The 26,068-nt window shown below is 38.3% G+C and overlaps 1 long non-coding RNA gene across 2 annotated transcripts in view; it reads right to left on the bottom strand.

The window, feature by feature from the left end:
* Positions 1-26,068, bottom strand: part of LOC133051132 (uncharacterized) — a 106,428-nt gene that overhangs the window by 8,994 nt on the left and 71,366 nt on the right. Inside the window, exon 3 of one of the 2 annotated variants that reach the window (XR_009691782.1) lies at positions 9,445-9,720. The exons of the other annotated variant lie outside the window; for it this stretch is intronic. This is a non-coding gene — a long non-coding RNA (uncharacterized LOC133051132). The remainder of the gene's footprint in view (positions 1-9,444; positions 9,721-26,068) is intronic. 2 annotated transcript variants of the gene reach the window in all.

Below are 26,068 nucleotides of genomic sequence, written 5' to 3' on the forward strand. Positions count from 1 at the left end.
CTCTCTTCCGCGGCCATGTTCCAGGAGCACTTTAAGAAACAGGACTCCCTCTGCCCCTAGTGCTCAGTCCCAGGAGAAACAGGCTGCCTTCATTTCTCATCCTCAACCCAGTCCCCACCCCCAGCCACGTACTGCAGGACTTCTGCTCCAGAGAGGCTTCCCTGAGAGGACCAGGTGTCTCCTTTCTCATCCAGTCACCATCTGCATAGCACAAACGCTGTCCCAGGTATGACAGACTGGAGGAATGCCTGGGGTCCCAGCTACACCCACTACAGCTCACTCAGAGGTCAGAGTTTCCGCTCCAGGAGTGGCATGTCTAGACCAGGGGCTACCACTCACCACCGAGTGCCCACTCCTAAAGAAGGAGGTCATCTAGAGAGAAGCAGGGCCCAACCTTCAATTCAGCGGCAGTGGTATGGGGGTTCTGTCCGGACAGATAGGCCAACAGGAGAAAAAGCTCTAGAACAGTTCCTGAGAAGATTAACATTACTTGGAACTGAACTCCATGTCTAAGGGTGTCATGGAAAAACAAGAGCTATCTAGGAGGAACATTTAGTTAAGAGGAGGCTAGTAGCTCCATGATACAAGCAGAACAGTGAGCAGCCATTCGTTTTATAGAGTGAACCAAGGAATGAGAAAGCCAAAGAGCCCTGTTGAGACCACAGCCAAGTCCATGGGTCAAGAAGGCTCTATTTGTGCAGTAGGCCTTACCCAGTCAGGAGAAATCAGAATTGGACATGGGGCAGACATGTAAGTACTCTCTGAACTGCAGGAAAACCCAAAACAGGATGGAAGGCTCACTTGCATAAAGGGCTTCAGGGCGACCTTCAACCAAATATTAACTGAAAAATAAACTCCTCTGACCCAGAAGTGACTCCTAGGAGGCCAGAATTTTAAAAATTCAGACTCATCCCTGGCCATCTGAAAGACTGTGCGCATGTTCAAGGTTGTACTTCCTCAGCAGCAATCAGTTAGAAAAACTCCTAACTACTAGTTCCTGACTAAACGTGGTGCCAAAGTCCCTGGCCTGGGAAAACAAGCCTCCAAGCCAAACACACATCCACTGGTGAAGTGGGAAAAATTAACTGGCCAAGGAGGCTCAAGCAGAACCTTTGACCAATTAAGTAGCTAGTGCTGATGCTGACCCCAGGGTAATATCAAGTTATCCAGGCTAAGAGAAAAAAATAAGGGAAAACAACCTAAGCAGGGAAATTAGAGGCTGCACTAAGGAAATAGACTTTACAAAATTAGGTCAGCCAAATCATTAAGCAAATAAAAATTTAAAGTTAAAAAAAATCAAACAAGCAAATCATACCACAGCAAACTAAAGAATTAAAAACACAGTAACTACAGTGAAAATTTCATTACAGGGGTTCAACAGTGAATTGGATCTGGCAGAACAAATAAGTCAACAAAGCTCAAGATAGAACGATAGAGATTACACCACTTGAAAAACAGAGGGAAGAAAAAAATGAAGAAAAATAAACAGCTTCAGAGAAATGTGAGACACCATTAAGCACACCAACATATGTGCAATGGTCATATCAAAAGGAGAGGAGAGAGAAAGAGAAAAAACATTTGAAGAAATAATGGCCAAAAACTTTCCAAATTTAAAGAAAAGCATTAATCTACACAAGAAAATAATAAACATTGGCAAGCACGTGGAAAATTTGGAACTCTTTCACAATGCTGGTGGGAATGCAAAATGGTGCAGCTACAATGGGAAAGCAGTATGAAGATTCCTCAAAAAATTAAAAAATAAAACTACCATACGACCATCAATTCCACTTCTATTTATCCAAAAGAATTGAAATCACAATCTCAAAGAAATATCAACACTCCCATTTTCACTGAAGCTCTATTAAAAGTAGTCACAGTGTGGAAACAATCTATTAATAAATGTGCATTGACAGATGAGTGGATAAAGAAAGTGTGGTATGCATATACAATGGAATACTATTTGGGAAAGAAGTTCTGCAATATGAGACAACATGGATGAACCCTGAGAACATGATAGGAAGTGAAATAAAACATTCACAGAAAAACAAATACTATATAATTCCACTTATACGAGGTAGCTAAAGTAGGCAAATTCATAGATGCAGAGACTGGAATGGTGATTGGGCCAGGGGTTGGAGGAGGGGTAAATGGGAAGTTAAAACAGGCAAAAAGTTTCAATTAAGCAAGATGACTATGCTCTAGAGATCTGTACAACACTGTAGCTACAGTTAACAATAATGTTTGGTACTGGTACACTTTAAAAATGTATCGAGGGTAGCTCTTAAGTGTGTGTACAATAAAATAAAATTTTAAAAGATAAAATCTTGCTGATTTACTTAAGAGATGGCATATAGCCTTTTTCAGTAAATATTCCACATCTCTTGATGTCTATTCTCCTATCGTGAGGTACAGAGATCTATAGTGTTTACGCATCTCTACATTGACCTCTTGTCTGCTTATTCTATTAGTTACGGAGAAAAGAAGGCTAAGGTCGCCCATATAACTGTGGATTTGTCACGCTTAAATCTGGTCATATTCCACTGTGCACGCACCAGGTCCAAGATTCAAAGAAGCCAAAAGAGAAGATCCAAAGGATGAGTGGCCTGCCAGAGAGGCTGGCCCCTGCCACGCGAAACCGAACACCGGCCTGGTCCAGGACCCAGAGAAGGTGAAGAAGGCGGCCAGGCGGGAGCTAGAGAAGTCGCAGGCCTAAGTGCTGTCCGCGACCCACAACACAAGCAACCACAGGCACAATTTGGCCCTATTGCTTGAGGCCACGCACCATCTCGGGCCGCAAACAGCGTGGCTGCTCAAGTTCTGCGCGCGGACCTCGCTAAGCGGAAGCCGGCCGCAAAGGGAATTCTGGGAAACGTAGTTCCCCTTATCTGAATTCCTTTCCACTTGAAGTTCCCACACCAGGCTAAGTCTGCAGGACCCAAGACACTCTTAACACAAGAGTATTGATAATTTATCTGATTCAGAATCTGGTTTAAGCCACAAAACTGGAAGAAACTGCCTTGAAAGAAAATGTAGAATAGTGAGAGAAGGTTATTGTAGCAGCCCAGTACCATTACTAGATAGAGCCACAGAGCAAAAATTTTAACTTATCTTCTTGGAACAGAGCTTATTTAAAGGAATAAGTATATATGTTAAATATTGCTGAGAATTTGTGGCAAATTAAATCAAATCCTCTAATGAATTATTCTGGTAAATTTAGATTTGAATAATATATATTATATATCACACATCTTTGTTGTCTAACCATGAAGTGATTTTTTTTCCCCCTGTGAGCAACATTTAAAAATTATACTAGTAAGTCTATCTAAACAAAAAGCAAAGAAAGAAACATTTTTTCCTTTCAAATATTCATAATGTATAGCAACAATATTCCCAGGCTAAGACAGTTGTTTGACTTTCCAATGATCATTAATATTTAAATTATCTCAGGGAATTGGAGAATTAGAGACAAAGTTAAAGGTAACTCAAAACATGGGAGGAGGATGTGAAACTATGTGCCAGATGCCAGAAAGATCCTTGTGATACGGCTCTTTGTTTATGAAATCAGGTTTGGAGTGTGTGGTTTTGGGGTACAGCATTATGTAGAGACACAACAAAAGAAAGACACAGTTAGACAATTGCGCTGGAAAGAGGGGAAATGAGGTGAGATTTTCGTTAGAAACGGCCCCTCCCCCCAACTCTCAGAAGGTCTTTCACTACCAGCAGCTTCCCCAAGGACACATGGTTGTCATGGAGACAGGAGAGGCCGCCTCCTCTGTCCTCTGAGAAGAAAGAGCAGACCTAGTTGGTACAAGCTTGGGGAAACAGTGGTGAACACTTTTGCTGCTTGCAGTGGACATCAAGCGATGACCAAGTACTTTGAAAGAGAAGGGGGGAAGAAAAAAACCAGTACAATGATATTAGGGACAAAAAAAATACTCTTTGATCACCTACCTACTTCAATAAAATTTAAAAAGATCACAGAGCTATTTTTAGAAAAGCCATTTATTTCTTCTAAGATTTAATAAAGGCAAAGCTACTACTATTCCAGTGAAATTCAATTTCCTATAAAATAACAATGCTGTGTGTTTGCTGTTCTCAGTCACTCAGTAGTGCCTGACTGTTTGCAACCCCATGGACTGTATGTACCCTACCAGGCTACTCTGTCCATGGGGATTCTCCAGACAAGAATACGGGAATGGGTTGCCATGCCTTCCTCCAGGTGATCTTCCCAGCCCAGGAATCAAACCCAGGTCTCCAGCACTGTTTGCATATTCTCTACCATCTGAGCCAACAGGGAAGCCCTTACTAAGAAGTTCATTGGCTTCTGCAGGGGATCTTCCCAACCCAGGGATCGAATCCAGGTCTCCCGCATTGAGAGCAGATTCTTGACCAGTTGAGGTGCCAGGGAAGCCCAAAAATACTGGATTGAGCAGCCTATCCCTTCTCCAGGGGATCTTCCCGACCCAGGAATCCAACCAGGGTTTTCTGCATTGCAGGTGGATTCTTTACCAGCTGAGCTACCAGGGAAGCCCTAATAAACAAATAATATTATAACCAGAGTATACAGTTTCTCCAAGAAAATTATACACCAACTAAGTTACTGGACTATTTCATTAAATACCACTAATGTGTATAGAAAAATAAGAACAAATAAATATTTTTAAATTAAAAATGACTAAAACAGGAATAGAATATGAAATCTCTTTTCTACTTATAAAGAACTTCTACTATTTTATAAAATATCTTATTTATATTATAAAACAAATTAATTCAACTAGAATTAAGACATAATTAAAAGTGAAAATGGGAGTCAGTGAAATTTAATAGCATTCTTTATACTTCAACTGTCTGCACAAACATAAATAACCTTTCTTCATTTATTCTGTAGTCTTATTAAATTTTAAGCACAGTTTCTTTGTCTAGAAAATCTATGGTCACATCTTCAATTTATGTTGACATCCTGTATCCTTTGGCAGAGAACGCAAACCTGAAAAAGCAGTACGTAAATGAAAAAAGTAAATAATAAAATGAACAATAAATTTACATATAAACAATTTTATTATTTAATTACTGCAAGCTACTTTTCTTGAAAAAACCTCTAAAAGAAAATTGACTCAATCATATTCTTGGATTTTAAGTCCTTATATAAAAATATTGTGACTTTCTTTTGTCATATATGATTCACGAACAATATATAATACTAAAGTTACCAATGTTTTAAAAATTTCAGTTGGTGGATAATATAGGTAGAATTTTTTATCTTTAAATAAGGAAATAGGTATTTAAGTAGCTAAGACTTTATCCCTGTAGATTCTGAGAGCATAATCAAGTATATAAACACAGGAATTTATAACATAATGCCACCACAATCCTTCCAGGAAAAAAACATGGAAAACCATAAATGTTATAAGAAAATGGATCTTAAACAAATAATAAAGCAAAATGCACTTATTAGAGAATACTCACACTTGTCTTACATTCGGAAAAATGATGTCATGATCATAATAAAGCTCTTCATGACTCTGGTGATATTACATATTATGACAATAATGTTAATCGTTAACAATAAGATCAAAGATAAGTAGAAATAATGATGGCAATTTATCTTAAATTAGCTGATGTTCCTGGACTTTTATGAGTAATCTGGCTTTTTACTTTGAAACTCAAAACTATTGAAAACTTTCCTTATATTTTTTTCCCTTTTCCTTTCTGCCCCCACCCTTCTCTCTCTCTCATAAGGAGAGTATGTATGTGTATTTATGTATACATACATATTTATATAAACACTAAAGATACATATAGAGAAAGAGTAAACTTTAAATGTGTTAGTAGTATCACTATAACACACACACATATGCATATATACATACACCCACAAACACATGCTCCTCATGTTTTCATAGGGGAAATTTCCAACCCATTCTCCCAGAAGGAAAAGTGAGAAAAGAATATTTCCAGGCTCTGTTCACCTCCTTATTCCTCCCAGGGAAGGAGTAAAGTCTCTTATTAAGGGTTTTAGTAGAAAGAACATGAACACTTGGCTTCCAGCTTCCGGGTTCTATTTCTGGATCTTCCTGCCTGCAGGGAGACATTCAGATGTGCTGTGAGCGGCAGTAACCCTTGTAGGCTGGCTCTGCTCCAGTATAGACTTGAGCTTGTGCGGCTGTGTCTATGATTGAAGGCAATAAATTTGGCCTCCCCAAAATCTTAAATATATCCATATATGTGTGTGTCCCTGTGTGTGTAATTTTTCCTTTTCAAGTTTTATTTCAAGATGCTAACTCAACTTAAATATATAATGATTTCTTTGTTTGTGTTATCATACAGAAGACAAAACAGCAGAAATTAATCACCTCTCCCAGAATTATTTTAAGTAATTCTGAAACAGAGGATGCCATAAAAATTTGAACTCTAGAATTAGGCTACATTTTTTGCATGTACTGTGTATAAAATTATTTTTAGTTATAATTCTCTCATTTGCATGTTGATGTAATGACAGAGTCCAAGAAACAGATTTTAAGACAACTCAATCCCAATTCCAGTCTCTACTCCAAATAACATGATTTCATCAATACTGCTTAAAAAAATAAAAATGCATAATTAAAAGATTTCTTTTCAACTTTAATACTGTGCTTTGAAAAGCATATCATATCATACGAGCAATCATTTACCTTAAAATAAAAATGACATATCCTGCATTCCACTTTAAAGTGGGCAACCCTCCTTAACTTAAATAAGTACTTTCTACAACTCATTTTGGAACTGGAAACTTTTAGTGACCACCTGATTAAAAGGAGGGTATATGCAGAATTGTATCCTCTTGACACTCTAATGCAACATCCAGATTTCTCCATCTCTGGAAGCGGCAACATAAAATTCATTTGTTTACTGCATGCACTCTTATGTACAAGAATTATAAAGACCCAGAGGCTTTTCCATTCATTTAAAAATGTGTCTTTTGGGGCTTCCTTGGTGGCTCAGTGGTAAAGAATCTGCCCACCAATACAGGAGACACAGATTCGATCCCTGATCAGGATAGATCCCACATGCTGCAGAGCGATTAAGCCCCTGCCCCACAACTATTGAGCTTTAGAACCTGGGAGCTGCAGCTACTGAGCCCACCAGTCCTGGAGCCTGTGGTCTGCAACAGGAAAAGCCACCGCCATGAGAAGTCCTTGCTCCACAACTAGAGAGTAGCCCCTGTTCTGCAACTAGAGAAAAACCTGGGTGGCAATGAAGACCGAGCATAGCCAAAAATAAATAAATAAATAAAAATGGTCTCTTTGTAAAAGAAAATAGCCAATAAAAATGCAGACATAATATATAAATGTATATATTTATAATGTATATATAATAATATATTAAGAACCTTCTATTTCATATTAATAAAGTCTATAAAGGATCAAAGAAAAAACAACTACTATAGAGCACTGTCCTATCTGCCTGGTGTTTATAAAAATTTTAATTTATTTATCCTTCATAAGACTCCAATGAGATAAGTTTTACTAATATTTTTTAAATAGAGAAACTGAGGCTCAAGACCACAAAGTCAGTGGCAGACCCAGTGCTCAAATCCAGATCTGGCTGGTGCCAAACCTGCCAAATTCAAGTCCTATTTAGGCTTTGCCTCTCTAAAACTATCAGACATGTTAGCTATTCCACTTCAATATTCAGTCAATATTTTCTCTGAAATCACATTTTACATTACTTAATATTTATTGAATATCCTTTGATGTAGAGAACCAGGAGGTGTGAGAAAATAGAAAACCCTGTGGTTCCTGCCCTTAAGCTTAAAATAATTTAGTTTCAGGACAAGTTGTTCTGAGTCTAAAGCCTTGATCACATGAACTCTGTTCTGGACATGGAAAAAGATTGATTAAATAGACAATGTCTTACCCAATTAGGGTCAGGCGGCTCTGACGCACACACAGGAAGAAATAATTAAACACAAGAACTAAAAAATGAAAAAAAGCATATAAATAGGGACAATGGAGAAGTCAAAACAAAATTCAGGCAAAATGATCACTGATTCAGCTAATATATTTGCTGATAACCCGCTGTCCCTGGCACTGTGCTGAGTAGACAGTCTCAGCTAAGAGGATACCCTCTACCCCATGGAGAAAGCAATGGTGACCACTCCAGTGCTCTTGCCTGGAGAGTCCCATGGACGGAGGAGCCTGGTGGGCTGCAGTCCATGGGGTCGCGAAGAGTTGGACACGACTGAGCAACTTCACTTTTACTTTTCTCTTTCATGCATTGGAGAAGGAACTGGCAACCCACTCCAATGTTCTTGCCTGGAGAAACCCAGGGACGGGGGAGCCTGGTGGGCTGCCATCTATGGGGTCGCACAGAGTCGGACACGACTGAAGCAGCTTAGCAGCAGCAGCCAAGGAGTTAATCTACTAGCATGGGGCACAGAGAAGCATACAAACAACGGCAATGCTGTGCGATAAGGCTAAGAAAAGGATAGGCAGGCTGCTAGAGGAACAGAAATGTGGGCACTTAAACCAGTCTTTAACAGTTTCCTATACAAAAGGATAGCTAAATGAATCTGAAGGATGAAAAGGAATTAACCAAGTTCAATTCAGTTCCAGTTCAGTCCCTCAGTCGTGTCCAACTCCTTGCGACCCCATGAACTGCAGCACACCAGGCTTCCCTGTCCATCATGAACTCCCAGGGCTTGCTCAAACTCATGTCCATCAAGTCAGTGATGCCATCCAATGCCATCCAACCATCTCATCTTCTGTCATCCCCTTCTCCTCCTGCCTTCAATCTTTCCCAGCATCAAGGTCTTTTCAAATGAGTCAGTTCTTCGAATCAGGTGGCCAAAGTATTGGAGCTTCATCTTCAACATCAGTCCTTCCAGTGAATATTCAGGACTGATTTCCTTTAGGATGGACTGGTCTGATCTCCTTGCAGTCCAAAGGACTCTCAAGAGTATTCTCCAACACCACAGTTCAAAAGCATTAGTTCTTTGGCACTCAGCTTTCTTTATGGTCCAATTCTCACATCCATACATGACTACTGGAAAATCTGTAGCTTTGACTACATGGACTTTTGTTGGCAAAGTAATGTCTCTACTTTTTAATATGCTGTCTAGGTTGGTCATAGCTTTTCTTCCAAGGAGGAAGTGTCTTTTAATTTCATGGCTGCAGTCACCATCTGCAGTGGAGCCCAAGAAAATAAAGTCTGTCACTCTTTCCATTGTTTCCCCAAACTATTTGTCATGAAGTGATGGGACCGGATGCCATGATCTTCATTTTTTTAATGTTGAAGTTATCTAGAGTCACAAAGCTACTGGCGTCCGCCTCCTGGCCAGAGCCAGCGGGAAACTATTAACCAAGTGGCAAGGCTATATGTCACTTAAAGGAACTTAACCATGTGATATCACTGGACCTGGGGGATTCCCAACAAAGAACAGACAATAAACATTTTGTGACTTACCAAACTGACCAAATGAATGAATGAAGAGGAAGATAATCTTGAATTCAACCAAGGAAGGAAGGATGCATGCATGCTAAGATGCTTCAGTCGTGTCTGACACTGTGTGACTCTTCAGACTGTAGCCTACCAGGCCCTCCTGTCCATGGAATTCTTCAGGCAAGAATACTGTAGTGGGTTGCCATGCCCTCTTCCAGGGGATCTTTCCCACCCAGGGATTGAATCTATATCTCTTATGTCTCCTGTATTGGCAGGCAGGTTCCTTGCCAGTAGCACCACCTGGAAAGCCCAGGAAGGAAAGATAAACCAGTGTGAAAAGCTTATGTATAAGGAGAGGCTATTAAAAAAAAAAGCTATTTTTTAACTCTACTTTTGATATTTTAAATTCAAAATAATTAGCTACTTTTCTCCTATTGCAAACAATGACACAATGATTTAATTTTGTGCATATGTAATGTTGTTCTTTTGCAGGATATCTGTAGGGTAAACTCTTGGCAGCAGATACTGTTAAATAAGAAAAGGCAGGGCATAAAATAATATTAATGTATGATCAGTGTCTAGAAAATAAGTGCACAAATAATTTATGCATTTGAATTATAAAAACATGCATAAGCGTGAACACACTTGCATGTGAATTTATTTATGGGTAGAAGTTTAAAAGAGATTGGTAATATTAGTACCAACAGGATAACAGGTTATTTCTTTACTTACTAGTGTTTATTTCATGTTTCTGAATTTTTTTAAATGCCTGTAATAAGACTCCTCAAGAAACACACACAGAATATATATTCAAATATGCATCCTTAATTTGATAAATCACTGTGCACAATTTGCTAAGGAAGAAACATACTCAGAGCACTTAAGTTTATGGCTATAGTTAAATTAAGTAATATAAATGTCTCTTGTTCTCATGATGATTACTATAATTGATTGTTATACAAGAAAGAAAAAAGTCATTCCTTATAAATGTATAGAATTGGATGTCTTCCACCTTTAACTTCAAAATAATTGAGTGTTCTAATTTTTGTAAGATAAATACATAATATTTATAGGCCTTAAATTCATATACTTGGTACTTTGAAAGAATCATGTTGGTAATTTTCCCAACAACCCTGTGAAACAGGCCCCCATTTTTTAGCTCCAGTTCACTGATATGGAGACTGAGGTTTAGGTTTAGAAATGGAACCAAGGTCACACAGCCACTAGAAGGCAGGTATTTAAACCAAGCTGACTCCCGCGCCATGGATTTTTGTTTCCTTTTTAAATTTTATTTATTTATTTTAATTGGAGGCTAATTTTACAATATTGCAAAAAAAACTTTACAATATTGTGGTGCTTTTTTGCCATACATTAACATGAATCAGCCATGGGTGTACATGTGACCATCCTGAGCACCCCTCCCACCTCCCTCCCCACCCCATCCCTCTGGGTTGTCCCAGAGCACCAGCTTTGGGTGCCCTGCTTCATGCATCAAATTTGCCCTGATCATCTATTTTACATATGGGAATATACATGTTTCAATGCTATTCTCTCCTATTGTCCCACCCTTGCCTTCTCCCACTTAGTCCAAAAGTCTATTCTTTACATCTGTGTCTCTTTTTCTGTCTTTCGTATAGGGTCATCGTTACCATCTTTCTAAATTCCATATATATGTATTAAAATACTGTAGCGGTGTTTCTCTTTCTGGCTTACTTCACTCTATATATGGGCACCAGTTTCATCTACCTCTTTAGAACTGACTCAAATACATTTTTTTTTTATAGCTGAGAAATATTCCATCGTGTACCACAACTTCCTTATCCACTTGTCTGCTGATGGACATGTAGGTTGCTTCCAAGTTCTAGCTATTGTAAACAGTGCTAAATGAACACTGGGGTATATGCGTCTTTCCATTTTGGTTTCCTCAGTGTGTATGGCCAGCAGTGGGATGGCTGGGTCATATGGCAGTTCTATTTCCAATTTTTTAAGGAGTCTCCACACTGTTCACCATAGTGTGCTGAGCAATGGTTTTAACCACTGAACATCAGTTCAGCCATTCAGTCATGTCTGACTCTTTGTGACCCATAAACCACAGCATACCAGGCCTCCCTGTCCATCACCAACTTCTGGAGTCCACTCAAACCCATGTCCATTGAGTCAGTGATGCCATCCAACCACCTTATTCTCTGTTGTTCCCTTCTCCTCCTGCCCTCAATCTTTCCCAGCATCAGGGTCTTTTCCAATGAGTCAGCTCTTCGCATCAGGTGGCCAAAGTATTGGAGTTTCTGCTTCAACATCAGTCTTTCCAATGAACACCCAGGACTGGTCTCCTTTAGGATGGACTGGTTGGATCTCCTTGCAGTCCAAGAGACTCTTAAGAGTCTTCTCCAACACCACAATTCAAAAGCATCAATTCTTGGGCACCCAGTTTTCTTTATAGTCCAACTCTCACATCCATACATGACCACTGGAGAAACCATAGCCTTGACTAGACAGACCTTTGTTGACAAAGTAATGCCTCTGCTTTTTAATATGCTATCTAGGTTGGTCATAACTTTCCTTCCAAGGAGTAAGAGTCTTTTAATTTCATGGCTGCAATCACCATCTGCAGTAACCTTGGAGCCCATAAAAATAAAGTCAGCCACTGTTTCCACTGTTTCCCATCTTTTTGCCATGAAGTGATGGGACCGGATGCCATGATCATCGTTTTTTGAATGTTGAGCTTTAAGCCAACTTTTTCACTCTCCTCTTTCACTTTCATCAAGAGGCTCTTTAGTTCTTCTTCACTTTCTGACATAAAGGTGGTGTCATCTGCATATCTGAGGTTATTGACGTTTCTCCCAGCAATCTTGATTCCAGCTTGTACTTCCTCCAGCCCAGCATTTCTCTTGATGTACTCTGCATATAAGTTAAATAAGCAGGGTGACAATATACAGCCTTTATGTACTCCTTTTCCTATTTGGAACCAATGTGTTGTTCCATGTCCAGTTCTAACTGTTGCTTCCTGACCTGCATATAGGTTTCTCAAGAGGCAGGTCAGGTGGTCTGGTATTCCCATCTCTTTCAGAATTTTCCACAGTTTATTGTGATCCACACAGTCAAAGGCTTTGGCATAGTAATAAAGCAGAAATAGATGTTTTTCTGGAACTCTCTTGTTCTTCGATGATCCAGTGGATGTTGGCAATTTGATCTCTGGTTCCTCTGCCTTTTCTAAAACCAGCTTGAACATCGGGAAGTTCGTGGTTCACGTATTGCTGAAGCCTGGCTTGCAGAATTTTGAGCATTACTTTACTAGCGTGTGAGATGAGTGCAATTGTGTGGTAGTTTGAACATTCTTTGGGATTGCCTTTCTTTGGGATTGGAATGAAAACTGACCTTTTCCAGTCCTGTGGCCACTGCTGAGTTTTCCAAATTTGCTGGCATATTGAGTGCAGCACTTTCATAGCATCACCTTTCAGGATTTGAAATAGCTCAACTGGAATTCCATCACATCCACTAGCTTTGTTCGTAGTGAGGTCCACTTGACTTCACATTCCAGGATATTTGGCTCTAGGTGCACTCACCTAGAGTGTCATCGTGATTATCTGGGTCATGAAGATCTTTTTTGTACAGTTCTTTTGTGTATTCTTGCCACCTCTTCTTAATATCTTCTGCTCCTGTTAAATCCCTACAATTTCTGCCCTTTATTGAGCCCATCTTTGTATGAAATGTTTCCTTGGTATTTTTAATATTTTTGAAAAGATCTCTAGTCTTTCCCATTCTATTGTTTTCCTCTATTTCTTTGCACTGATCATGTAGGAAGGCTTTCTTATCTCTCCTTGCTATTCTTTGGAACTCTGCATTCAAATGGGTATATCTTTCCTTTTCTCTTTTGCTTTTCGTTTCCCTTGTTTTGACAGCTATTTGTAAGGCCTCCTCAGACAGCCTTTTTGCTTTTTTGCATTTCTTTTTCTTGGGGATGGTCTTGATTCCTATCTCCTGTACAATGTCATGAACCACCATCCATAGTTCATCAGGCACTCTATCAGATCTAGTCCCTTAAATCTATTTCTCACTTCCACTGTATAGTCATAAGGGATTTGATTTAGGTCATACCTGAATGTTCTAGTGGTTTTTCTCCACTTTCTTCAATTTCAGTCTGAATTTGGCAATAAGGAGTTCATGATCTGAGCCACAGTCAGCTCCCAGTCTTGTTTTTGCTGACTGTATAGAGCTTCTCCATCTTTGGCTGCAAAGAATATAATCAGTCTGATTTCGGTGTTGACCATCTGGTGATGTCCACGTGTAGAGTCTTCTCTTGTGTTGTTGGAAGAGGGTGTTTGCTATGACCAGTGCGTTCTCCTGGCAAAACTCTTATTATCCTTTGCCCTGCTTCATTCTGTACTCCAAGGCCAAATTTGCCTGTTACTCCAGGTGTTTCTTGACTTCCTACTTTTGCATTCCAGCCCCCTATAATGAAAAGGACATCTTTTTTGGGTGTTAGTTCTAGAAGGTCTTGTAGGTCTTCATAGAACCATTCAACTTCAGCTTCTTCAGCGTTACTGGTCAGGGCATAGACTTGGATTACCGTGATATTGAATGGTTTGCCTTGGAAATGAACAGAGATCATTCTGTCATTTTAACCACCAGGCTAAACTTTATCTTTTGACTTTCCCACAATGCCCACAAATAAATAAAATTTATTTCACATATATAAAGTATAAAAAACTATGCTTGGAAGTACATAGTTTATGCCTTCCAAGATAATCTCTGTTTTTATCTCTGCATCTTAATGAATGTACATTAAAATGATGCTATTTAGGGAATTCCCTAGTTATCCAGTGGTTAGGACTTCTAGCTTCCACTGCAGGGGTTACAGATTTAATCCTTGGATGGGGACCTAAGACCCCACATGCCGTGCAGCACAGCAAAACCGATGCTAATTAAATATGTGATTTTAAAGGGAAAATAAGATATAATTTAGTATTTTAAAACAAAGACTAAAATTCTGATTACATCAACTTGATTTGATCAAAGTTGCCCTGTATGTTCAGTATGTACATGAGGTTACTATGCCAACAAAACAAGACTTTTTTCCTTGGTTGTTTTCAAGTACCAAGTCTTAGAAATATGAAGTCATCTGAGGTCTATTACATATTAAATACAGACCAAACCATACTCTTAGAAGATAGTTGAGAAGATAGTTTACTAAGAAATAGAACCAATCTTCTAAAAGAATGCTTTCATTTGCTCAAGTTCATTACCCCTATTATCCTAATTAACAACTTGCCAAGTATGAGAGATCTCCTGGTAATACTTAAATGCCCCAGAGCATGAGATGGCAACAGAAATGGGATACACGCCTACAGATGGTTTCTGGCTAATTGTGAATGTCGAAAGGTTAGCATCTAAATAAGAAAAGATTTATTAGCTACTTTTCAAATAGTAGGAGGCAGTATTATAACTTAGACTTAAGAAGGTAAGACTTAAACAGGAATCTAAGATTATATATTCTGGAAAAATATTTTTTAAAGGTTCTTTAACTGATGGGAAGGGTTATTTTGGGTTTGGTTTTTCTTTTTCTTTCTTTTTTTTTTTTAATTTCCATTATCTTTTACTACTCAAATAGATGCACATTTAAAAATTAGAACTACTATTAATACTAATACATACAAATGACATTCTCATTAAAATTCTATTCTGGGAAAGAAAATTTTGCAGTAGAAGCTGAGTACTTCCTTGCCAGTTGGCAAAAAGTTAAAATTTTAGCCTCAGAAGTATGAAAGTACTTACTTATTAAAGTACTTACTTATTAAAATATTTAATGCTTACCAAAAGTAAGTATTAAACAAGACCTAGAGAGGATGATGCTTGCTAAACCACATGCATCTCTACCATTTAGACCAAGGTTGATGACAATACACTGAAGCATATTTTTTAAAGGTGGAAATATACTTTTATTCAACATAGGTTCTTAATTGCTATTTTGTAAATTTATAAAATCTTAATTGGATTTTATAAATTTCAGCCTTTATACCTCTCCTTTGTCTCTTAATGAAAGAAAAGTTACAAACTTACTATATTTAGAGATGAAGTACTCAAGTTTACCAAGTAAAGTAACAAGTGACTTATCTAGCAGAGAAGGTTTAAATAGGTTATTTCCTATGTTCTGTCAGTTTGGGAAAACCATTTTAGCACATCTGACTTATTCACAGGTGGTATAAGATTTTTTTCCCATTTGATTTTCGAATTCTATTAAAGTTAAAAAGCAGAAAGGGACTGCTGATCTGTGACTTGTTAGCATCACATGGTAAAATGGCATGCTAATGAGTAAAGTAAAATTTAGGATGAAACGATAAAAGCATTCTTCAGAGGGTTATCCCAGGAGAGTAAGAGGCATCACTTACAAGCTTCAGCCATCTAGTCTACCAATATATAACAGAGTTTATGATTTGAGATCTGACCTGGACATTACATCCAACTCTGAGCAGTTTTTGGAGGGAGACCCACTTGCTATTAAATGTTAATGCAAGCTCATCAACAGTGAAATACAGCCTGGAGCAAAGCCTGTTCTCTGACACTGCAGCACTCTCTATCTTCACTGGAAAAACTCCTGTAGAATGCTGATGATAAGCAAGCAAAGGGTTATTTCCCAGAAGCTCAAACTGGTGAAATTCTGAAAGGATAAGCTGACTTGAAACCATAGGGAACAGTGGTTAATTTTTGCCTAACTATGAAATAACAGTAAAAGAAAAATCAAAATGAGTATACTAATAGTGAGCTCCTCTGTTTGAGAGGCACCATGTTAAGGGCTGCACAATTAGGCCAACCAATTGTAAGATGATGTAACAGAGACTCTGTTGTGATTTCTATTTTACAGACAAGAAAACAGAGATTTGAAGAAGTCTAAAAATATGACTTCTCCAAGATCACACTGTTTGTGGCAGATTAAATATGGTGACAGGGGCTTCCCTCATGGCCCGGTGGTAAAGAATCCACTTGTCAATACAGGAGATGTGGGTCTGATCCTGATCCAGGAAGATCCCACATGCTGCGCAGCAACTAAGCCCAAGCACCACAACTATTGAGCCTGTGCCCTGGAGCGCAGGAGCCACATGAAGCGCCCATGCCCTCGAGCCCACGCTTCACCAGAGAAGCCACCACAGTGAGCCCACGCACAGTAACTAGGCAGTAGCCTCCGCCCGCCACAACTAAAGAAAAGCCCGTGCAGCAACAAAGACCCAGTACAGCCACAAGTAAATTAAATTATTTTTTTAAGACAGTGACAAATTCCTATCATTTTTCCCATAGAGAATTGGGTCTATGTTCCCCACTTTTACATTTGGATGGGTTCAGTGACTGCTTTAGCCACTAGATTTCAGCAGAAATGACACGATGCCAATTTCTGAACTGGCTGTCTCATTCCTATCTCTTAGAAAACTCTCTCGGGGAGAAACCAGCCAGCATGTGAGAAAACCAACTACCCCAGGACCATCATGCCATGAAGCCCAAGCTGGCCAAGTGGAAAGGCCACATTGAGAGCGAGATGCTCAGTCATCCCTCAGCTATTCCAGCTCTATCTTCACAAGCAAACATGTGAGGGAGTGCGATGGTTAATTTTATGTATCAACTTGATTGGGTTGAGGAATGACCAAGTAGCAGGTAAATGTTATTTCTCAATCTACTTGTGAGAGTGTATCTGGAAGAGAATAGCATTGGAATGAGTAGGCTGAGTAGTGAAGATTCCCTTACCCATTCAGGTGGGCATCATCCAATCCATTCGGGGCCTGAACAGAGTGAAAAGGTGAAGGCAAGATGAATTTGTTCTGTCTGTTTGAGCTCAGACAAGCATCTTCTCCTGCCCTCAGGCTTTGGTGCTTCTAATTCTCAGCCTTTTTGCTAGGACTGGGACATAGACCATTCTTCCCACCACCCTACACACACATCCCTTCCCTCTGATTTTCACAGTTTTGACTGAGTTACAACATTGATTTTCCTGGTTATCCAGTTTGCAGATGATAAATTATGGGAATTTTCAGCCTCCATAACCATGGCAGCCACTAATTTTCTCCTTTATATATTTATATTTAACTGTACATATTATAATGATTTCTCTGATGAACCCTGATGAATACTGGGAGGAAGGCTTTGGGTGATTCTGCCCTAGCCATTGACCTCAACTGCATTAGAAACCTTATGAAGTTAACTAATTCACAGAATTATGAGAGGAAATAAACTGCTGTCTCAAGCCAATAATTTTTTAGGTAGTTTGTTGCCTGGCAATAGGTAAGGAGAATGTGGTATTAGGTGGTGGAGCCAGGGTCTAGACAGTAGTATACAAAACCTCTTTGAGGGTCTACTATTTTCATTATAATACCAAGTCACCCATAATACAAGATGGTATCTGCCTTTTTCACTATGTTGACATTTGCATTGATGGTGCAAAAACATAGGTAGATAAACCTGGAGATGTCTTAGTCTGAGTCAAGGCAGTGACACCAAATGGTATGAGTAGGTATTATATTTTAAAAATCCAGCTTTACTTAAAAACATGCTAGATGAAGCAGTAAAAAATATTAATTTTATAAAACTATGACCACTGTGTACATGTATTTTGAGTATTGTGTAACAAAATGGAACTACACACACACAAAAAATCCTTCTGCTTTATATCTGCCATTTTGAGGAAAAGAAATAGGTGATTGAGTTTGGAGATAAACTAACTGCATTTTTCATGGAACAGCACTTTTACTTGAAAGAACAACTGACAGACAAGCTATGGTTATTCAGACTTCGGTATCTGACAGGCACTTTTTTGGAAGTGAAGAAAATAATCCTGTCACTTCAAGGAAAACAACTGACACCATTTTGCCAGTGGTGAAATTTGAACTTTCAAGCAAAAATAAAAATTTAAAAAATTGTATCTTCTGCAGCAAACCTGACAGCATCCCAATACTTAAAATCTTTTCTGATGAGTTCAGTAATGGTACTAACAAATGTATTTTTTTGTGCTGTATAATGAAATGTGTTGATGGTGGGAAGATCAGCATAACTCAGTGAAGCCTTATTTTCCAACTGACCAATCTATGATGGTTAAAAAAAAATCACATAGGAGTGAATATCCATTCCATGTGCAAGACAGAGCAATAGATTTTAAATGTCACAGAGTATCCAATGTTTACTGATTTGATTTTAGATGGCATGTTGCAACTAATTTTTAAGAAATACCCTCTTGTTAAGTTTTACTGTAGAATCAAAGAACAATTCCAACAACATATACAAACATATTTGAAAAGTTATTAAAATGCTTCTTTCTTTTCCAGTTACATACCTAGGTGAGGCCACATTATGTTTATACACTTCATCCAGAACAATATATTGTCATAGATTAAACATGGAAGCAGGTGTAGGAATCTAGCTATCTTCTATTAAATCAGGCGTTAAAGAGATTTGTCTGAGTTTAAAACTGTCACTCTTCTCACTAAATGTCTTTTGTTTTGGAAAATAGAGTTGTTTTTCACATACACACACAAATATGTTATTTATGTTACCAGTAATAATTTTGTTATTTTAAAATAAATTGGCAAATATTTTCAAATTTCTTAGTTTTAATTTCTAATGTGGTAAATAGTAATACATATAACTCACATAACCAAAAGTTCATTGGAGTCCTCAATAATTGTTCATTTAAGGGAATCCCGAGATCAAAAATTTGAAAGTAACTCCTCTAAAAAAACATTGCTATACATACCACTCACAGAAGCATTGATCTGATTATACATTTATCATGAAGTTAGAGATTATACGGTTCAGGCAGAGAAGAAGTATGCCAGAATCAGAACATGTTTATCAAAAATCACCCCATATGCATCAAAAGTGAAATTATAAGTGTAGTCAATGTCGAATGGTCTGATGTCACATTTTAGAAACATCTATAGTAGTGCTTTTTATTAATTGCATTTAACAATGCTATTTAAGGGTGACAAGCTCTTTATGCTAATTATATACAGAGACCTCACAATTCATACACAGAAACATATAATATTATGTCATAGAGTTGTTACCAATGTTAAGATAGACATTTTATCTCTCGGGATTTTATTATCACTAAGCAAGAAAGTTGGATAATAAACCCTTGCATCCCATTTATAGCAATATCATTCTTAGATTAACAGCATGTCTTCTAAAAAACTTTGTCACTGTTAGCACTGTGGATGGAAGTTCTTTTACTATTCCCTGGGTTCAGACACTTAATGCTCTGGACCATCTTGAGGACATTTTTACAATCTTATTATTATATGAGTGGCAGGAATAAGTCTACCAGGAATAGGCTGTATGAAAAAAAAAAACAAAGTAATTAGAGAAAGATATTAAAAAATGTGCAATTCTGCATTATGCCTGCATTCTTCTTTAGGAAAATTTCAAACAAAAATTTTTCATTTTAAGGCTTTTCTGGAACAGGGCCCTTGCTGAGAATACTGTTGCTAACTCTGAAATTTATTTATAGTCTGAATTACAGATAACCCCTTTGTTCTGTTTACAGCCCACACGCCCATGAAACATGAAACATTCCCTCTTCTCCTTACACAAGAATCAGTTGCTGCAGTGCTCAGGAAAGAGACTCATGTTGTCACTACCAGAGCATGACTCATTTCGATAAAAGGCCCAAAGCGTTTCATCAAGATAGCGTTGCCATGGCAAACAGATACAGTCTCTGGTTCTGTGTGAATCAGGAGGAATAGAATTAACACTTCAAGTGTATACTCAGTTATATGAGTATAAATGCATACATGCATGCTAATTCAATGCTACTGGAGTGATGTCTTCCTTCTCTGAGGGCCTTACAGGAAATGCTGTCAAATCTATTTTTTTTCTTTCTGGCTGGCTGAAGAGTATAAACTGGCTTCCAAAAAGAGATAAAATAACAATATTTTAAATATATGTTTTCCTAACTCCTTCTGGCAACTATCTCACAAATGGCACTTTCACACATATGGGAGATGACATACCATTAATAATTTATGTAAAAAATTCTCATGACTATATCACCAATTCTGTTTCAAATATGTACTTACTTATAGAACCCGTGGCTTTACACCAAAGGCGATAATAATTTAAAAAATGATTTCCTTTTTTTTCTATAAATATGAGAATGATATTTATGAGAAAGTACTGATTAGGTTTATGCTCAAAAAGAATTATATATTAATTACAAAAACATTATTATTATAACCTTAACATTTCTCTGAGCTCACTGTAAGTATAAGCCCCGCCTTCCCTCACATCTACTCATTCACATATATACACAGACACTGGAAACTGAATTTGGTTCTAAATGGGCTTCCCAGGTGGTGCACGGGTAAATCCACGTGCAAGTGCAGGAGACATAAGAGGTAAAATTTTGATCCCTGGGTTGGGAAGATCCCCTGGAGGAGGGAAGGGCAACCCACTCCTATTCTTGCCTGGAAAATTTCACAAACAGAGGAGCTTGATGGGCTACAGACCATGGGGTCACAAAGAGTTAAACTGAACACAGTTCAGTTCAGTTCAGTCGCCTAGTCGTGTCCGACTTTTTGCAACCCCATGGACTGCAGCACACCAGGCCTCCCTGTCCATCACCAACTCCCATAGTTTACTCAAACTCATGGCCATTGAGTCCGTGATGCCATCCAACTACCTCATCCTCTGTCACCCCCTTCTTCTCCCGCCTTCAATCTTTCTCAGCATCAGGGTTGTTTCAGATGAGTCAGTTCTTCACATCAGGAGGCCAAAGTATTGGAGCTTCAGCTTCAGCATCAATCATTCCAATGAATATTCAGGACTGATTTCCTTTAGGATGGACTGGTTAGATCTCCTTGCAGTCCAAGGGACTCTCAAGAGTCTTCTCCAACACCACAGTTCAAAAGCATCAATTCTTCGGCGCTCAGCCTTCTTCACCATCCAACTCTCACATCCATACATGACCACTGGAAAAACCATAGACTTGACTAGATGGACCTTTGTTGGCAAAGGAATGTCTCTGCTTTTAAATATGCTATCCAGGTTGGTCATAACTTTCTTTCCAAGGAGTAAGCGTCTTTTAATTTCATGGTTGAAATCACCATCTGCAGTGATTTTGGAGCCCCCAAAAATAAAGTCTGACACTGTTTCCACTGTTTCCCCATTTATTTCCCATGAAGTGATGGGACCAGATGCCATGATCTTAGTTTTCCGAATGTTGAGCTTTAAGCCAACTTTTTCACAGTATCACATAAACTACTTCAAAAATAGGCCAAAAGTTTACTATCTGACAAGAATATTCTGCCACCATTTTTCACTCTTAAGCTGTTGGTTTGGGGTTTTTTTGTTTGTTTGTTTTTTTCCTCATGGGTCCCACTTTAGTCTCAGGTAAATCCTCTTTCTCTAACCTTTTCTCAAGAGCCTAATCTCTCCGCCAGGACTTTGCAGTGTTTGTATCTATAGCAACACAAACTCTCCTTTGCCTTCATCAGGCAGTTAGTCCAAGGGTCTCAGAAAGAACACTGGCAAAGAGCAGAAGCTATTGAAGTGCTAATATGGAATTGGTTGACCACTCTCTAGTTCCAGGTAAGTTACATTTTAATTCATTGATGGTTTTCGTTCTTGTGTATCCAGAATAGAGACCTCCTTGGCTGTCTGGTGTTAAAACTTTGCCTTCCAATGCAGGGATGGTGGGTTCTTTCTCTGGTCGGAAGCTAAGATCCCATATGACTCTCATCCAAAACACCAAAACATAAAACAGAAGCAATAAAAAATAATAGAATAGTAAGAGTATATTAATATCAGTTTTTTTAGGAATTCTATTATTTTCTAGAAACAAGAGGATTAGCTAAACATAAACATCCCAATATAAGATCTAAGGAATGTGGCTCAAGTGAAATTTTCAAACTTTGATCATCATTCATTTTTATTGAGTTCACATTTCACATTTATAAAATTCAATAACAGAAAATAAAAATAATAATTCAGTTAATCTTTCCTTGGAATATGTGTTATTCATATTAGTAATCCTAGTTTGGCACAGGCTGTCACATAGTAGATGTTCAATAAATTATTTCTAAATTGAGTTACTTGCACAAATTTAAATGATTTTTTAAAAATCCCTTTAAAATACACTTAGCTAGCTAATTTATCATGCCCTACATCTTACTGAAACTCTCTCTAAAGGATGAAAATTCAAATATATAAATAATAGTGCAACTTTCTAAAAAGATTTTTCCAGTAAACAGAGGACTCACATAAATCACACCCTTCAGCCACTGCTAATAAATAAAAGCAAGCAGAGAAATATTTAAAACTAGTAAATAATAAAAATAATAGGCCATGTCTAGTTTGTTCTAATATGGATCACCAATAGAAACAACTTTCTTTGATTTTGTTCTCTTCTTGCTCCATAGATATTTATAAAAGAAAAATGATGAGCAGTCAAATTGGGTTTGCTTGATATAAAGCAGGAAGCTGTTGCCTTCCGCAATATAAGGGAAATGAGTCCAAAGTCTACATTGTAAATTAATAGCTCTAGCAATTATTCATGAAACCTGCTTTTAAAACCTCCTGAACCAAAACAAGCACCAAAAAGAAATCATCCATGGAATGTGATGAACAGGATTAATCACTCAATCTAGCATGATGATTCTCTGAAATATTTTACTGACTTGCTGAGCAATAGGGAAAAAACTATTTAAATCTTTTTTTTTTTTTTTTGTAAACACTGTTGTATAATCTCAGAGAGAGAGTTTGTGCACTACTATGACAACCTAGATTCTCATATCTGCAAATCTTGGCTACAAGCTTCTGGGTTTTTTCAAAATGCAATTAAAATTTAAACAAACATGTGGGAATATGCCCTTTTGCTTTTCACTTTCTGCAAAAGACTGTGATATGAACAGTCTAATATTCAATGTGCATTCATTTCACAATCTAAAATAGCTAGATGCAATTAACTCTGGTATGCTTGGTGAAGTGTTCTCCCAGGAGAAACAAATCTCATCCTACAGATCAAGGGATGTAAAATGAACCACCAACTCTACAGAGAAATATGCTGATTGGATTTTTTTTTTAAAGTTTAATGGCATTTTATTGCAACACTAATCCTCATTCCTCTTATTACCTTTAAATATTTAACTGTCTCCCATCATGATCTCTCTGAGTTCCTCCAGTTTGGCTTCAGCACAGCTGGGCCACTCTAACCTTTAGATCCCAGTTGTATAACTAATGAATGAAGACCATGGGAACAATGATCTTGGGAGTATGCTGGGTTGCTGAAAAACCCAAGTGCAATCAGGAGCTAGTCTCAACCTCTCTAAAGTGGCTATTTCATGTCGATAGTACTTGCTGAGCTATAATAAGGAAGAAATTTAAGTTTGGAACATGGGGTTCAGAGCAACCCAGGGCAGGTCATTGTCTTCAAAAGTCCCGTACTTTGTATCTATCTATCATATGCATTTATCATATGTCATCATCTATCTATCCATGCAACTATTCTACCACGAGAATTTCCATATTTAACACATTCTGGTACAATGAGAATGGCAGGTATTAGGAAGATACTAAAAAGTCTCTGCCGTACATGGCCAATGTCTAACAAAGAAACTCATTTTTAAAAATCACAATTCAATAGAGTAAATAATATAGAATATGGAAATGTAGCCTTTAAACTGTGTCCCTCTTTTTTCTCATTTTAAAAGCAAACAAAAACCTATCATCTGTGAAGTCTTTCTTGTAAGAAAAAAGTATGAATAAAAGTTCTCCCTGATCTAATGACCTATCCATCTCTCACCAAAATGTTAATCACTGATTAAACACATTTATACTCATGATTTTATTAGCTCAGCTTTTGGTTGTTTGGTTCTGTGTGTACTTTTATTACACTTTCTTTTTTGTCTCACTTGATAATTGCTGATTATGTACATGGGAGGTATAGTATTGACATGACATTAAAAAACTGAATCTCTGAAGCTATACTATCTGGTTTGAATCCAGCTTGATCATTTACTAGTTGTGTTCCCTTGAGAAAGTTACTTAACCTCTCCATGCCTCCATGTTCATCTGAAATTTTGCATAGCAATTTTTACCTCAGGAGGTTGTGACTTAATCATGGGGTTTCCTTTTCCTGTTATTTTATGATGGTTTGACATCTGGGGACTTTGTGGACCCAAGTGGGGACTGAGCCTCCCAGGGTTAGCTAATTTTTAAAGATACCAAACAGCTTACCTGTGAACACAACTCTGATATGCATATCATAGCCCATACCCGCCCAGAGTACATACTTGCACCCAGCTTCTTTTATCAGGCTCCCATAGTCAAAGAGGCTTCCCAGGTGGCTCAGTGGTAAAGAATCTGCCTGCCAATGCAGGAGACATGGGTTGATCCCTGGGCCAGGAAGATCCCCTAGAGTAGGAAATGGCAACCCACTCCAGTATTCTTGCCTGGGAAATTCCAAACAGAGGAGCCTGGCGGGCTCCATGGGGTTGCAATGATTTGGACACGACTGAATACACAAGCATAATTGAGGGCACTGTCTACCCTAAATCACTGAAGGACTGAGTGCTGAACAACTAGAAACCACTCCTATAGCCCCAAGCTTGCTGAAACTATTCAAACTATCCAATCCTAAACCTTCTTAGTTTATCCTGCCTCGTCCATTCCTTCTGGTGAAAATCACAATGAAGCCTTTTGCACTTCCTTTCTCCTTAACCTGTTTGCCCCCTGACTGACCCAGGTGCTGTCCCTATGATCCTGAGTGATATGATGAACCCCCGCCCTTCTTGGGAACTGTGAGTAACAATCTATCTTCTCAATGATAGTCACCCCCTGATCTGCTGGCCACACCATATCCGAATAATTCTAAAACTGATGTTTCAAATAAATTTTATACAAATTCATGTGTTTATACATATAAATATCCTAGGACAGTTCCTTATATTATAAATATTCAGATATCAACAAATTTGTTTGGTATTATTTCTGCAGAAGGGTATATATATGAGCACTAAATAACTAACACCTTCACTCATTCACTCAACTTATAATTCAGAATTCCCTATTTGCCAAAAACTATGTTAGGCATTCGGCTTCCCAGGTGCCTGCCTGCCAATGCAGAAGAGGTAAGAGACAATCAATAACTGCAATGATTCTTGGAAAGAGTCAGACACGACTGAAGTGGCTGAGCACGCATGCACGCACTTGTGAGGCACTGCGGCAATAACAGTGAAAGCAGAATAGGGACCTTGTGTTATGCGCTTAGTTGCTCAGTCCTGTCTGACTCTTTCAGACCCCATGGACTGTATAGCCAGTCAGGCTCCTTTGTCCATGGGATTTTTCAGGCAGGAATAATGGAGTAGGTTGCCATTTCCTCCTCCAAGGTATCTTCCTGACCCAGGGATCGCACCCACGTCTCTCATGGCTCCTGCATTGTAGGAGGTTTCTTTACCCACTGAGCCATTAAGGAAAGCCCTCCAAATGATTATGACCTTGTTAATAATTGTAATGACTTAACCTTATTAGCAAAATGCAGGGCTAGATGAATCACAAGCCAGAATCAAGATTGCTGGGAGAAATATCAACAATCTCAGATACGTGATACCACTTTAATGGCAGAAAGTGAAGAAGAACCAAAGAGCCTCTTGATGAAGGTGAAAGAGGACAGTAA

Source organism: Dama dama, chromosome 33 (genome assembly GCF_033118175.1).
Source record: "Dama dama isolate Ldn47 chromosome 33, ASM3311817v1, whole genome shotgun sequence".
NCBI classification, from domain to species: Eukaryota; Metazoa; Chordata; class Mammalia; order Artiodactyla; family Cervidae; genus Dama; species Dama dama.